The sequence below is a fragment of the Puma concolor genome, chromosome C1 (assembly GCF_028749965.1).
Source record: "Puma concolor isolate L17-30 chromosome C1, mPumCon1.1.hap2, whole genome shotgun sequence".
Taxonomy (NCBI): Eukaryota; Metazoa; Chordata; class Mammalia; order Carnivora; family Felidae; genus Puma; species Puma concolor.
The window spans coordinates 45,322,727-45,337,715 of NC_141674.1; the positions used below are offsets into that span (position 1 = coordinate 45,322,727).

General features: G+C 43.5%; 1 long non-coding RNA gene across 1 annotated transcript in view; it reads right to left on the reverse strand.

The window, feature by feature from the left end:
* Positions 1-2,056: 2,056 nt before the first annotated feature.
* LOC147578040 (uncharacterized) overlaps positions 2,057-14,989 on the reverse strand; it is a 244,607-nt gene continuing 231,674 nt past the window's right edge. Inside the window, exons 9-10 of the long non-coding RNA XR_015254728.1 lie at positions 10,638-10,811; positions 2,057-3,446 (exon numbers count right to left, since the gene is read on the reverse strand). This is a non-coding gene — a long non-coding RNA (uncharacterized LOC147578040). The remainder of the gene's footprint in view (positions 3,447-10,637; positions 10,812-14,989) is intronic.

Consider the following 14,989-nt stretch of genomic DNA (forward strand, 5'->3'; position numbering starts at 1 on the left):
TACCCCCTTAAGTTGTGCTCGTTTGTCCCGAGACTTTAGATTCTTCACCTGTCCTTTCTCAAGCAAGCTGAGAAGTGTTCCCCCCGGGACTACATACCGTGGACTGTTGGGTTAGATTTTAGCTACACTTGTGCAATTGCCTGGGGTTGCAGCTCAAGATCCACGCACTATGAAGACCCTGCCCGAGATGGCGACCAGGGAGCCCAGCACCCCAGCAAAATGCAAAGGAGGTGCCACTTTAGGGACTCTAGCTGACCTAGGAGCTGCTGGGAGAAGCCGTTTTTAGAAACCTGGTTATACAAGAGTGAGGTACTTGAGTTTTCTAGGATCAGACCTGGTAGAGAGTATCCTTATAAGTTAGTTGAAGCGTTTGCTCTCGACACCCGTTAAGTGTGAGTGGAAGCAGCCTAGGAGGCATACCCAGCAGCTGGACAGGCCTACCAAAGCTGATGTCCGTGTTTCTGGACTCACGGTTGACAGGTTTCCACGTGAGCATCAAGGCCTGCCCAGAGCTTAGGATACCCACACTAAACGTCAGACTTAACCTTTTTGCTACTTCACAGGATACCTGGATTTCACTACTCCGTATGGATTTTTCATGGAATACGCTGAAGTTAGGGGATCAGTAGCAGGCTGCCTGCTCAAAGGTGCTCAACCCCTCTTCCCCCTGCTAGAAACAGTCGTCAAGTGTAGCTTATTCTGCTTCTCTCTATTCAGCTGTTACTTGGCCATTAACTACTAGTGCCTGAGAGTGGGTTCTAGTAGCTTGTTGCAATCATTCTGGCATTTTATCTGACCAAGATTTCAGCAGTTTGAGCCCCGAAAGCATGGTGATTAGGCACAAGCCAACAAGCTCTTGCTTGCACCCTAGGTGAGAAACCTCAGACTTAGAAAACCCCAGAAAGACCTGCTTAGCTCCTTGCCCATACTGCTTTGAGTCTGCCTTCAGAAGCCTTAGTACAGAAGAGCAGAGCTCCGGGAAGATACATGTAGCTGGGAAACAAGCTTCCTGTGAAATAAGCAGCCAGACTCCATCACAACGTTTCCTCTCTAAGCAGTAGGAAGGTCTAGCTGACCAGTTTCTATGTTCAATTGTCGGAAAAGGGAGACGGACCTTCCCCCTACCATTACGGGAATAACAGCAATTGCCATAACCACTAAATTACGGAGCGTCTCTGCTGGAGCACAGCTTCTCCTGCTAGAGGCTAAAGTGAAAGACGCAGAGCCCCTTCTATAGGAAGCTGGAAGAAAACTTCTGCGGGCCTGCTTCCCCCTCCCTGGCAGGCCTGAAACTCAGGGAGCAATCTCAGTCACGCAAACCACCCCCTAACACTTAGGGAACAGCCTTGTTCAGAACTAGGGTAGAGAGAGGAGGTGAAAAGCCAGCTCTCCTGGAGGTGACAGCATGATGCTTTGTAAAAGAAGCCACAGTGAAAAGAGAACAGTCCTGCCAGCACAACGGCCTTCCAGGCCCGGAAGAGGAACAGAAAAAGAAACTTCTTGGGGGAAAGAAAGCAGATACCACTCCCTCCCCTATCCCCTAGATGCCCCTCTCTCTCACCCGACCCCCTACCTCAAAAAACACAAATCGTCAAACCCAGAGTCGGAAAAACCGCCCTCACGGAAAAAGCCACAAAAGCCCAATACACGACCGGCACGAAAACCCCTCCCCTAGACCTGCAAGCGCCCAAGGCCCGCTTTTAAAGGCGAGCGTGATTGGCGCATGCTCACTGGGAAGAGCGTTGCATCAGCGAGGGGAGAAGCACCTGTCTTCCCATCCCTCCTCCCGTGCTGCCTCCTCGTGTCACTTCCAGGCACCTGCGGCCTCCAGGAAGAAAAGGGGAAGCCAAAGCGTAGCGAAGGCAGCAGCTTTATCTGGTGGGTTCCTTGGGCACAGCCGGGCCTCCTCTGACCTTCATTTCACCTTTACCCCCAGATCTCCTCCACATTTGGGCTACAGAGCGCCCGCGGAGAAGTGCTTCTCAAAGACTAGCTGTGAGGACCTTCGCAGTATTTTCCCGAATAAACACAAGCCTTCGCCTGTGGGTATCTCCACTCACGGATAGGGCTGCCAGGTTTAACAAATAAAAGGGCAGGACTCATAGTAACATCTGAATTTCAGATAATCAACAAACGGTTTTGTAGTCCAGGTACGCCGCATGGTAAGCTGTACTGTACTATTTGGGGTATGTCTGTATTGCGAGGTTATTCGTTATTTACCTGAAATTCAAATGTAATTGGGCATCCCGGCCTTCAAGTGGCAGGCCTTCTCAGGGGGCCCCAGACCACCCAGAATGCTTCCCCCCCGCTTGAACAACTGCGGGCTAATTTCTTCACAATGATAATGAGGAAAACAAGAGGACCCGTTGCCGCTAACCTATTGCACCTGAAGCTTTGGAGCACCGCCAAACAGACCCAGGTCTGGCCCGCCCTGAAAACAGTTCCTCTCATATTCAGCAGGCTCTGGAGAATAGGCCAAAGCCTGAAGCAGCCCCTTGGGAAAGAATTTGCTGTTAAACTTCCTGTGTAACTTGGAATAGATTTAGCCTTCTCTGTGGTTATTAATTTCCCCCAATGTGAATTCAATAATGGCGGCTACTCTTCACTGAGCCAGGCACTTCATTGATGTTATGTCTCATTCTTCCAACAGTGCTGCTTGTTGGGCATTATGATCTTGATTTTACAGATTTATATTTTACAGAACTCAGAGAACAAAGGGCCCATAGTGGGTGAGAGCTAGGATTTCAACTCAGACCCCATTTGATGATAAATCCTGGGATCTTTTCCGTTGCTCACATCACTTCCTAAGTTTCTCTGGGCTGTTCATTCATGTTTGTTAGATTGGTTGCTTATAATTAGGTAATACAGGCACATAATACAAAAGTACAAAGGTATAAAAAGGCAAAAAACAAGAATCCCTGCCTTGTCTCCTATCCACTCAATTCTCCTCCCCAGAGACAGTCAGCCAGTGAATAGATTTCAGAGTCCGTCCATTTTCTTTCCCACACAGGTGGATTTGTATGCAAATTTTTCTGCACTTCCTTCCCGTTTCTCCCACTTAATACATGCTGGAGATCTTTCCATTTCAGTAAATGTAAAAGTGTCTTATTTTAATGGCAGCATATTATTCCATGGATGGGCTATATTTTTACCAGTGCTTCAGAGTAGTAAATTTCTGTTTCTTTTCCATCATTTACTGTGTTTAGAAACAATGTTGTGACACGTACTTTTCTGCCAGCTTATATTTGTACATGTGCTCTCCATGGGGTACATGGTTAGGAATGGAATCCCTTGATCAAAGGATAGATACATTGTAAACTTTTAGAGATATTGCCAAATTGGAGTGGGGTGAGGCAACTTACCCTTTTTTCAGCAATATAAGATGACCTGCTGGCCCCCGATATCCATTACCCACGTTTGTGATCTCCGAATTCTAGACTCCAGCGCTGTGAGAAAATAAATTTCTCTGGTTTAAACCACTCAGTCTGTTGCGGTCTTATGGTAGTCCTAGGAAACGAACACACGCATTATAGGGAGTTTCTTGCCACCTGTTAGTAAAAACCACTTCTTACTTCCATACTCTGCCAATGTGATAGGTGAAAAAATTGTGTCTCGTTATGAATTTCATTCATTTGCATTTACGTTATTATAAATGTGACGGGAGATCTTTTCCCATGTTTGAACCTTTTTCTTTTTCTTTTTTAGAATTGTTCATCTGAGTTGCCTGGGGCCCCAGAAATGAAGACAACACATGAGTAAATTCTTGTGTCCGGTTGGTAAAATAATGCCAACTTGGTTTTTTTTTTTTAATTTTTTTTAATGTTTATTTATTTTTGAGACAGAGAGAGACAGAGCATGAACGGGGGTGAGTCAGAGAGAGAGAGAGAGACACAGAATCTGAAACAGGCTCCAGGCTCTGAGCGGTCAGCACAGAGCCCGACGCGGGGCTCGAACTCACAGACCGCGAGATCATGACCTGAGCCGAAGCCGGCCGCTTAACCGACTGAGCCACCCAGGTGCCTCTATGCCAACTTGTTAAACATTTTGTTATTAATTTGTGGAAGCACATCCTATTTTCAAAAAAGTACCTTTTCCCTGTGATTTGAGTTTCAAATATTTGTAGGTTGTCTTTCAACTTTGTGCATATGGTAGTTTTTCTAATTCAGCGTGTTTACTTTTTATGTTGTCGGATTTATGACCTCAGAATTTGATGTCACACTTAAACTTTCTCTGTTCCAAGGTTATAAAACAAATTCTCCAATGCTTTTTGTCCCACACCTCTGTTTTTTAAAGTGTTTAAAAATTTTAACTGCTCAGAAATGTATTTAGCTGTCATTTGTATTTCAAATGTTTTCCTCCTGGTCTATAATTTTCTGTTGACCTTTTATGGCAGATTATTTTGTTGTTCCACGTTATTTGCCCCCTATCCTATAAGAGGATTTTATATCTTGTTGACCGTAATGCCTCCCATCCAGGGAAAAAGTCAACATCCCTCCCCACTGATGTGTACTTGGTGAATGGTCACCAATATTTTCACAAAATGAGATCATGTTATACAGTTTTTTGGGTTTTTTTTTTTTGCTTGAAGGAACATCGTGGGTTTCTATCAACTCTCTTGTGCTTTTCCCTTTGCCACGAGAATGGCGTGTCCCAAAGAAAGGCTGTTCCTTCAGCCTAGGTCCAGGAGATCCACAGCCACCAAGAAGTAATGTGAGTGAATAATAAATGCTCACTGTTATACACTACTGAGACTTTAGGGTTGTTTGTTACCTCAGCAAAGCTGACTAATTCACATTTTTAGTTTTATCTATGTTTAGCTCTTGTGTCATGAAGTGCAAATACAATCCAAAAAAGAAATTGGGTGCCTGGGCGGCTCAGTTGGTTGAGCATCTGACTCTTGGTTTTGGCTCAGGTCATGACCCCATGGTCCTGGGCTCAAGCCCTGCATCAGGCGTGGAGCCTGCTTAAGATTCTCTCTTTCCCTCTCTCTTTCTCTCTCTCCCTCTCCCATGTACTCTCTCTCTCTAATAAAATATAAAAAAAAATTTTTTTAAAGGAAAAAAAGAAATGTTCCTTGCCATAAATTACCACTAAGCTAAACCCATCTTAGCACCACCACCCAGGTCAAGAAGTGAGATACTGCCATCCCTGGAAGATAAGATTGTACCCTTTCCTCACTGTTACGGGCTGAACTGGGACCCCCTCAATTTCATATGTTAAAGTCCTAGGCCCCAGGACTTCAGAATGTGACTGCATTTGGAGACAGGGTCTTGAAAGAGGTAATGTTCATATGAGGTGACATGAGTGGGGCCTAATCCAATATGGTGTCCTTGCAAGAAGAAGAAATTAGGACAAAAACACACACAGAGGAAAGACCCCGTGAAGATCCTGGGAGAAGACTGCCATCCACAAGCCAAGGAGAAAGGCCTCAGGAGAGACCACTCTTGCTGACATCTTGATCTCTGAATTCTCGACTCCAGAGCTATAGGAAAATAAATTTCTGTTGTTTAAACCACCCAGTCTATGGTGTGGTCTTATGCCAGTCCTAGGAAAGGAACACACACATTCTAGGGAGTTTCTGGCTACCTGTTAGCAATCACCACTTCTTCCTTCCATACTTCCTTCCATCACTCTACTGTGTTGCCTGTTTCTTTATTTTCATAGCAATATAATTATACAGTGCCTTTGTGTGTGTGTGTGTGTGTGTGTGTGCGCGCGCGCGTGTGTGCGTGTGTGTGCGTGCGTTTGGCTTCTGGTGCTCAAAATTATGTTTGTGAGATTCATCAGTTTCTTTGCTATAAAAATATTATATCCTGTATTAACCCCTGTCTGCTGTCAATGCCAAGCATCCTCCTGTTTGTGGACTTTTGGGTTGTTCTCAGTCTGGGACTGTTATGAATAATACAGCTATAAAATTCTCAGACACATCTCTTGGTGCTTATTTGCATACATTTCTGTTGTGTATCTACTCAAGGGAAGAATTGCTGGATTAGAGGGTACTTTAGTAGACAGTATCAAATACTTTTCAAAGTGGTTTTAATAATTTATATCCTCACCGAATGCAAACTGGTGCAGCCGCTCTGGAAAACAGCGTGGAGGTTCCTCAAAAAATTAAACATAGACCTACCCTATGACCCAGCAGTAGCACTGCTAGGAATTTACCCAAGGGATACAGGAGTGCTGATGCACAGGGTCACATGTACCCCAATGTTTATAGCAACAATTGCAACACTAGCCAAATTATGGAATGAGCCTAAATGTCCATCAACGGATGGATGGATAAAGAAGACGTGGTTTATATATACAATGGAATACTACTTGGCAATGAGGAAGAATGAAACTGGCCATTTGCAGTAACGTGGATGGAACTGGAGGGTATTATGCTAAGTGAAATAAGTCAGTCAGAGAAAGACAGATACCATATGTTTTCACTCTTGTGTGGATCTTGAGAAACTTGACAGAAGACCATGGGGGAGCGGAAGGGGAAAAAAAGTTAAGGAGAGGGAGGGAGGCAAACCATAAGAGACTCTTAAATACAGAGAACAAACTGAGCGTTGATGGGGGGTGGGGGAGAGGGGAAAGTGGGTGATGGACATTGAGGAGGGCACTTGCTGGGATGAGCACTGGGTGTTGTATGGAAGCCAATTTGACAATAAATTCTATTTTTTAAAAATTTAAAAAAATAATTTATATCCCCACCAGAAGTTCAGGAGGGTCTCTGATGTTCTATAATCTTGCCAATATTTGTTATGGTCAGACTTGTTCTATTTTTTTCATTCAAGAATATAAAATAGTTTGCCATTATGGTTCGAATTTGTATTTCTGTGAATACAGATGAGGTTAAGTACCTTTTCATGTATTATTAATCGGTCATTAGAATATTCTGATCTGCAAAGTCTTTTTTCAATACGTTCATATTTCTATTGGATTGTTAGTATCTTTCATACTAATTGCAGATATTCTTTGTATACTATGAAAGTGAGCCCTTTGTTGGTTATTATGCCATGAATATATCCTTCCATTCAGAAAATGTAAACTTGTCCCCACCTTACATCATATTCAAAAATCACTTCCAGATCCATCGTGGGTATAAATAAAAAAGACAAGACAATACAACTCTCAGAAGATAACGTGAAAGAATATCTTCATGGCTTTGAAGTAAAGAGGGTCTTCTTGAGTAGGGAACAAAAAATAGACTAATAAATTTGATCACAACAATAATAAGACATTGTTCATCCCAAACCTCCATTTCGGTGAAGAGGCAAGCTCACAAAAAGGAGGTGATATTTTTAGAGGTGTTTAAGCGAAGCACAAATACTCATTTTTATTGGAAGAAGTTAACGATAATATTGAAAGTTGGTTCACTGAGAAATGATAAAACAAACATTACATAAAGATTGAAGAACAGAAGCACATAATAGATCACTGTTTCTGGGAGTAGTACTGGAAGTGAGGATGGGTGATAGGACTGGACAAAAGAACTTTTGGGTTTTATTATTATCCCTCTACAGTATTTGATTTGTTAATTATGTGCATGTAGTACTTTGATTTTTTTTTTTTAAATTTTTTTTTCAACGTTTATTTATTTTTGGGACAGAGAGAGACAGAGCATGAACGGGGGAGGGGCAGAGAGAGAGGGGGAGACACAGAATCGGAAACAGGCTCCAGGCTCCGAGCCATCAGCCCAGAGCCCGACGCGGGGCTCGAACTCCCGGACCGCGAGATCGTGACCTGGCTGAAGTCGGACGCTTAACCGACTGCGCCACCCAGGCGCCCCAGTACTTTGATTTTTTTAAAAGGACACTCTGAAAAGAAAAAAGATGGAGTATTTCTTAAACTCTCACTGCAGTACCCCTGGAATAAAAAATGAAGACACCTTGCGGAAATATAGGCGATCCCCTAAAACAGCAATGACAAACTGAAAAATGCTTTGAGGGATTGTATTTCATAATAAAAATCACAAGACCTTGGGGCACCTGGGTGGCTCAGTCAGTTAAGCATCTGACTCTTGATTTTGGTTCAGGTCATGATCTTAAGGGTTCATGAAATCAAGCCCCACATCCGGCTCTGAGCTGTCAGTGGGAAGTTTGGCTGTTTGGGAGTCTTTCTCTTTCCCTCTCTCTGCCCCTCCCCTGCTTGCACTCTCTCTCGATTTCTCTCTCTCTCTCTCTCTTTCTCTCTCCCCCTCTCTCTCTCAACAAATAAACTTTAAAAAAAAATCACAAGAACTTTGTCTTCTTCCTCACAATATATTCACGTTAATTTAACGTGAAATCATCTTTCATTTAAAGTACTTACATTGTCATTCAAATCTTCAGGTAAATTTCATGCTCAGGGCGCTCCAGCTTCAAGTAGCCTCAGGCCACCCCTGTTACCCCCCCTGGGGATGTAAGTAACCCCAGTTTGAGAAGGCTATTTCTAACTTGTTAATGCTGCCTTAATGGCTAAATATACTATAGCTTCCAGATGTATCTATTTCAGATGTTAGATAGGGAGCACAGGGTAGTGTAATGGAAACAATATTCATTTTGCAATCAGAAGATGTAAATTCAGCCCATGACCTTAGCGTGGGCCAGCCACTCTAACCTCCTCAACTATAAAACAAGCGTGATAAATACAGATTTTGCTTACTACACCACAAAATGGTTCTAGAGCTTATGTGAGAAATTATTTTGTAAACCGTGTAACATTTGTCTTCTAGTGTAGAAAACTCAGGTCAAATATTAATGCCAACATTTTAAACATAAGTTGGATACTGTGATACATATTAGGGTCTTTGTAGCTTCTCTGTCCCCTACTTCAAGGAATTTGCATGGTTTTTTTCTAATGTTTATTTTTGAGAGAGAGAAAGCGTGAGTCGGACCGGGGCAGAGGGTGAGGAGGACAGAGGATCTGAAGCAGGCTCCCTGCGGACAGCAGAGAGCCAGAAATGGAGCATGAGATCGTGACCTGAGCCAAAGTCCAGTGCTTAACCAACTGAGCCACCCAGGTGCCCCAAGGAGTTTGCATTTGACTTATAGCTTCTCTGTGTCTCCTACTCAAGGAGTTTGCATTTGACTGGGCATAAGTTCCATTTTACAAACACTTACAGCATCCACTCCATATCAGGCTATATGCTAGGAACTATCGATATACAGTTGATCCTTGAACAACATGGGTTCAAATTGCATGGGTTCACTTACAGGTGGATTTTTTTTCAGTGAATACAACACGGCACCGTTGATATATTTTCTCTTATGACTTTCTTAATAACATTTTTTCTCTAGTTACTCTAAGAATATAGTTTACAATACACATAACATACAAAATAGGTGTTAATCAACTGTTATTGGTAAGACTTCCAGTCAACAGTAAGTTATTAATACTTGCATTTATGGGGGAGTTAAAAGTTATCTTTGGATTTTCAAAAACACAGGAGACTGGTACTCCTAGCCCCCACGTTGTTCAAGTGTTAACTATGCAAAAAGAAATCCCTGTTCTCAAGTAACATACAATCTAGAAATCTGAATTACAGATTTAGTAGCAAAGCCTTTCACATCAGCATGCATGTTGCATATTTTTCTGATTGTGTTACCTGGGTGAAGTCATTTCCCTTTTGGGACTTCAGTTTCTGTATCTATGAAATGAGCATGCTGGGACTTTGCATATATTTAGGATTTATTGATTTCCATTATTCTATGTTTACCAGGACTCTTTAATGCTTTTTTTTAAAAAAAAAAAAGTTTATTTATTTTGAGAGAGGAGGGTGCAGGGGAGGGGCAGAGAGAAAGGGGGAGAGGGAGAATTCCAAGCGGGCTCCACACTGTCATTACAGAGCCCAACGAGGGGCTAGAACTCACAAACTGTGAGATCATGACCAGAGCTGAAATCAAGAGTCAGACGCTTAACTGACTGAGCCACCCATGTGCCCTTTTAATGCTTGTTTAAAAAACAATCTGCAGCAATTATGGGACTGAATATCTTCTTCTACTTAATACATGAATTAGGGTTCAACCAGGAAGCTCTCAATATTAAGCACAGAAGAAACTGGTTGCACTGTTGAAAGAAGAGCTGAGAAACCAAGAGATTAGCAACAGTAGGCAACTGCTGTCATTCCTATGGCTGGAGCGAGTGAGGTCTCCAGAGCCCCATGGTCAGGGTCACCTGGGTGGAGATGGAACCAGACAGGCTTGTCTAGGGGCCAGAAAGGAGACATAGCCAGGGCCGGAGGCACAGTCAACCTGGAGTTTTCTCTCTCTCTTCTGCCTCTTATCTCTGACGTGTGCCTCCCAGGGCTCAACCCCACTGGAACTTTCTAACCAGGAGACTGGGAAATGCAGAATCGTCCCCAGAGATACAGAGCAAAGCAAAGTGAGAGTGAAGAATGGAGCTGAATACAAACAGCACACAGACTGGTCCCCTCACCATGAGCCCGGCAGTCCTCAAGGAGAGTGCCATGTATTGGAAAAGACCAAGCACATACTGATTAAGCAACAAAAGCGAAAATGATGGTAGCCCTATTGTTTTGTTGATACATGTTACCTAAAATCCAGAAATTATCATCTTCATTTCTCAAATGAAGAAACAGGCTCAGAGAATTAACTTGCCCAAATTCACAGAACAAGGAAAAGTGAGGCAAAATTGGAACCTATACTCACCTGCCTCCAAAGGATGTAAGCTTTCTTCTGTCCACATTAGGTGTTGCCAGTTCTCAGTAAGAGGGGTGTTCAGAGAGTAGCAGAGTCTCTATTTTGTCCTCTGAGAAATGGGATTTGGAATGGCTCCAACAGGAATCCTTTCTCAGTATAGGCTGGCATCATCTAGGAAGATTTCTGTAGAAAAGGTAGGGCTTTTGAGAGCGGGGGAGGGGGGGCGGTTCTTAAAGCATATGTAAGACTCATGGAGAAAGAATACGAATACAATTCCTTGTGTTTTTCTCTCCTTGAGCAATCCCTTCTCTCTGCAGATTTGAATGAAGTTCTGAGCAATGAAACATAATATTGCTTACAAGGACCCTAATGAGCTCTCTTAGGTCTGTGCTTAGGGTATGCGAAGCAGTTGTCCCATTACTCAGCTCGGGGGGTCTCAGGGGTAACCCAGAGAGTGTCTGAGTCCACCCTCCATCCCTAGAGCCTTGGGCCCTAACTGAAACGTACCTGCATGTTTGACATTAGCGCTCCTGGACAACTGGATCTCTACTGGCCATACATCTGAGAACTCTCAAGAACACTGTTTATTCCTTGAGAAATCTGGAATGAATTAGGCTGAATAAATTGGCTCTCAACTTGGCTGTTTCAGATGGCAGCAAAGGAATAACATATGCTGCTCCCCCTTCCTTCTCCCCCCGCCACCCCCCCCCCCCGTTTTTTTATGAAAGGGGAAATGAAAACACACCCATATCCACACAAAAATTAGATTTGGTCAGATCATGCTCCACTGCTCCGGCAAGTGGAAGCCTTTGATCAGAATACTTAGGTGTCTCAGAAGAGAGGTAGGATCGCCTGCAGCCTGGAGAATGCATCCTAATGCATGTCTGCAACCTGTGTAGCATAAATCGAGTTGAACTGCAGTGGCCACAGAGCCACTGTTGCCGGGGCTACTGAGCAGTTAGCAAACACAACAAAGAATTCTCCTTCCCTAATCCTCTTACCAATCTCACCTTTCTCCTCCTTGCCAGCTGTTCACCCAAAGAAAGCCGCGTGGAGCCTTGGAAATATTATTCAGGAAAAAATTAGAAGGAAAAAAAAAAAAGAAACAATCGAGCATAATGAAGCATGATTACACCTGCACGTGCATCATCTTAACTGCGCAGACTCAGCTTACAAATAATGAGAACAGCGACGGGTGGCACTTTCGAGCTCCATGCTAAGTTCTGAGCACATATGACCTCACTGCCGCGTAACAGCAGTTTCATAATCAAAGTACTATTGTTCTCCTCACGTTATGGATGGTAGAATTGAGCCTTCGAAAGTTGGAGTCAGTTTCCTGAGCTACTTTAGAAAGTAAAGGAGCCGTGTGTCAACATGAAGTCTTGTGTTGCGCATGTCCTGGTCACCATACCATAGCCCGTGTGATGAGTGTGGAGGCGGGCCGCCTAGACCCCCCTTCAAGAAAGGCTTCGCTGCCCAGCCGCTGTCAGCAGGTGGCACTCAGCTGTCGGCCCCTGTTGGGCTCACCTCAGCTGCACGGCACCAGCTCGCCCAAGAGCCAGTCTTCCCCAGGGCAGCACGCATCCAAAGACCAATGGGCAGTCCCGGACACATGGCCACACGGTATCCCATGGTCAGGCTGGCAGGCTTTCCTGTCACCTGGTACACAGCCAGAGCAGTTTTCCCAGTTGTGACATGTGACGCCTGTAGGACGTGAAGACTCCTGCCAAGTATGTATGTATAAGTATATACATACGGATATCTTATGGAATATGATTCAGCCTTAAAAAAGAAGGAATCCTGCCATTTGCAATAACACGGATGGACCTTGAGAGCAGTATACTAAGGAAAATAAGGCAGGCAGAGGAAGGCAAATACTCATATGGAACCTTAAAAAAAAAAGTCAACCTCATAAAAACAGAGAGTAGAAAAGTAGTTGCCAGGGGCTGCGGGGGTGGAGGGTACGGTTGATAAACGTGTGAGGTGGTGAATACATTTATTAACTAAATGGGAAGAATCCTTTTATCGTGTACACATGTAACAAATCATCACAACGTACATTTTAAATATCTTACCATCGTATTTATCAATTATACCTCAATAAAGCTGAAAGATAGTCTTCAAAATGCTTAAAAATAAACATATGACACAAGGCGCAAATCTCTGAAAAGCATATATGTAAAAACTAAGTATTTTTCAGATTGAAGACCGTTTCCAAAATTCAAATTTTGCATTAAAATCAAATTGCTTTATGGCCGCATTTCTACTTGATATGAAGGTGACAAAGTTCTCAGCTGTCTTTTCCTGGGTAGCCCTGAGCATCACTGAGCAGGGGCAACTTCCCCAAGGTCACCTCAACAAGATGGGACTTCATTCCACCATCGTTTGTTCACTATCTGTCTGCACCTACCTTCAAGCTCCCTTAGGTAAAGCCCGCATCTTCCCGTTCACCCCTTTATCACCATGCCTAGCACGGTATCTGGCAATATTAATTAATTTATTCAACAGTTGCCAGGCGAGTGAGCCATAGATGCAGAGATTAATTCATTCCATCAAATTTAGACTTGTAGCCATCCACCGCCTGGTGCAGGTCTTCTTTATTTCTCAGTCACAAACAGATTTTCCCTCCTCAGCCCTTGAAAGTGGAAGAAACCCAGGAGGAATTAACCTTTCACTCAGAAAGCCACAAGAGGAAGGACTGCATTAGATGTGAGCAATTGGGAATCCTGCCACCTCAGGACTTCTGTAACATTTTAATGAGGCAGACCTTTATCTATTTCCTTTGCCTCATCCACCTCCCTCCCATATCATATGTCCCTATTGAATCTCATTCTCAACGGCACCAAATGCTGGCTTTCGCATCTCAGCAGAAACAAAGAACGACCCCCTTTCCAAGCTTCCCAGGTTCCACACTGCCCAGATAGTGCATTTTGTGAAGTGCTCTCAGCCTCTAGAGGCACTGAGTCATTGTTTCCTTTCCGGGCAACTTCTAAATCATGAGCCTTGTCTTCTCAGAAAACTTACGGCTCTTCATCTTATCCTCTCATTTGATCTCCTAAATGATCCTATGAGGTAAGAGACCAGATGTCATGCATCGAAAGATCAGTGAACCAGGAAATCAGAAGAAAAGGATTTTCATTTCTCTCTACTATTTATTAGTTGTGTGATCTTAGGCAATTCTCATGACACTCATAAAAAGAAATGGGTTTATAAGATTCAGCACTGGATGGATATTTAATGAGGGTCCTTTACGTGTATGGTTCTAGATGCTGGAGGTACAGTGGGACATAAGACAGGTAATTTCTCTTTTTTCACAGAGCCTCCATTCTAGTGGGGTGCAGACAGATGAGAGGCAGCAAATAGAAAAGAGAATTTTGGATATTGATAAATGTTTCTGAGACAATAAAGAAAGTAATGCATTAAACAGTGATCAGTGGGAGCTGTTTTGATTAGGCGGTCAACCTTCACCCCACAGAAGGTGAAACTTTTCCATATCTGAAAGACAAGAGGGAGTCGGTGAAGAGCTCTCCAGCTCTCCAGGTAGTGGGAACAGGTATTCAGAGCTGGTCACAAAAGTTCTAAGAGGACGCAAGCTTGGCTGTCTCTGACGGTTCTTACCATGGGTGGCTCCCATTTTACAGATGATGTTCTTAAGGCCAGAGCAGTGAAGCAATTTGCTCAAGAGTAAATGTTGAGTTCTTGGAAGAACGTGGATTCAGACTCACATCTTAGGACATTTAAGGAGAATGTTCTTCACCACTTAAATTCTTAGACCCTTAATTCAGACCCTCATGACCCCACCCCTGGATTATTTCAGTTGACTCTTAATTGGTCACTCAACCTCCATGCTGTCATCCCCAACCCAACCCCACTTCATCTGCCATATTGAAGATGGCCACAGTTAGGTCTCCAATACACAAGTCTGAGCATGTCCCCCTTCGTTTTCCTTTAAACACATTTTTCCAGGGGCCTAAGGATAAATTCCAAGCTCTCCAACTCATTATTTAGTCTATTCTCAACAATCCCAACCTCACATTCTACCACCATCCTTCCTCACATCCTCTCTTTAGCCTCAGTAAATGAAACGCCATTTTGTTGCCCACCCCCCCTTAAACATTTTCTTCTCTTTCATTGGTAAATGCCAGTGATTTTACAATGACCCGCACAAATGACATTCCCTGGGCAGCGTGCACCCCTCCTTTATCTATGTCAGCATGACACTTTTACTATGTGACAGTAGTTTCCATATTTATTGCACTGCTTCATTTACTTGCCCCGCTAGATCTTGAGACCCAAAAAGGGTAGAAAACACAATGCATTTCTTCTTGTGTCCCCAGGGCTCATCTCTCACTTTTGATTTC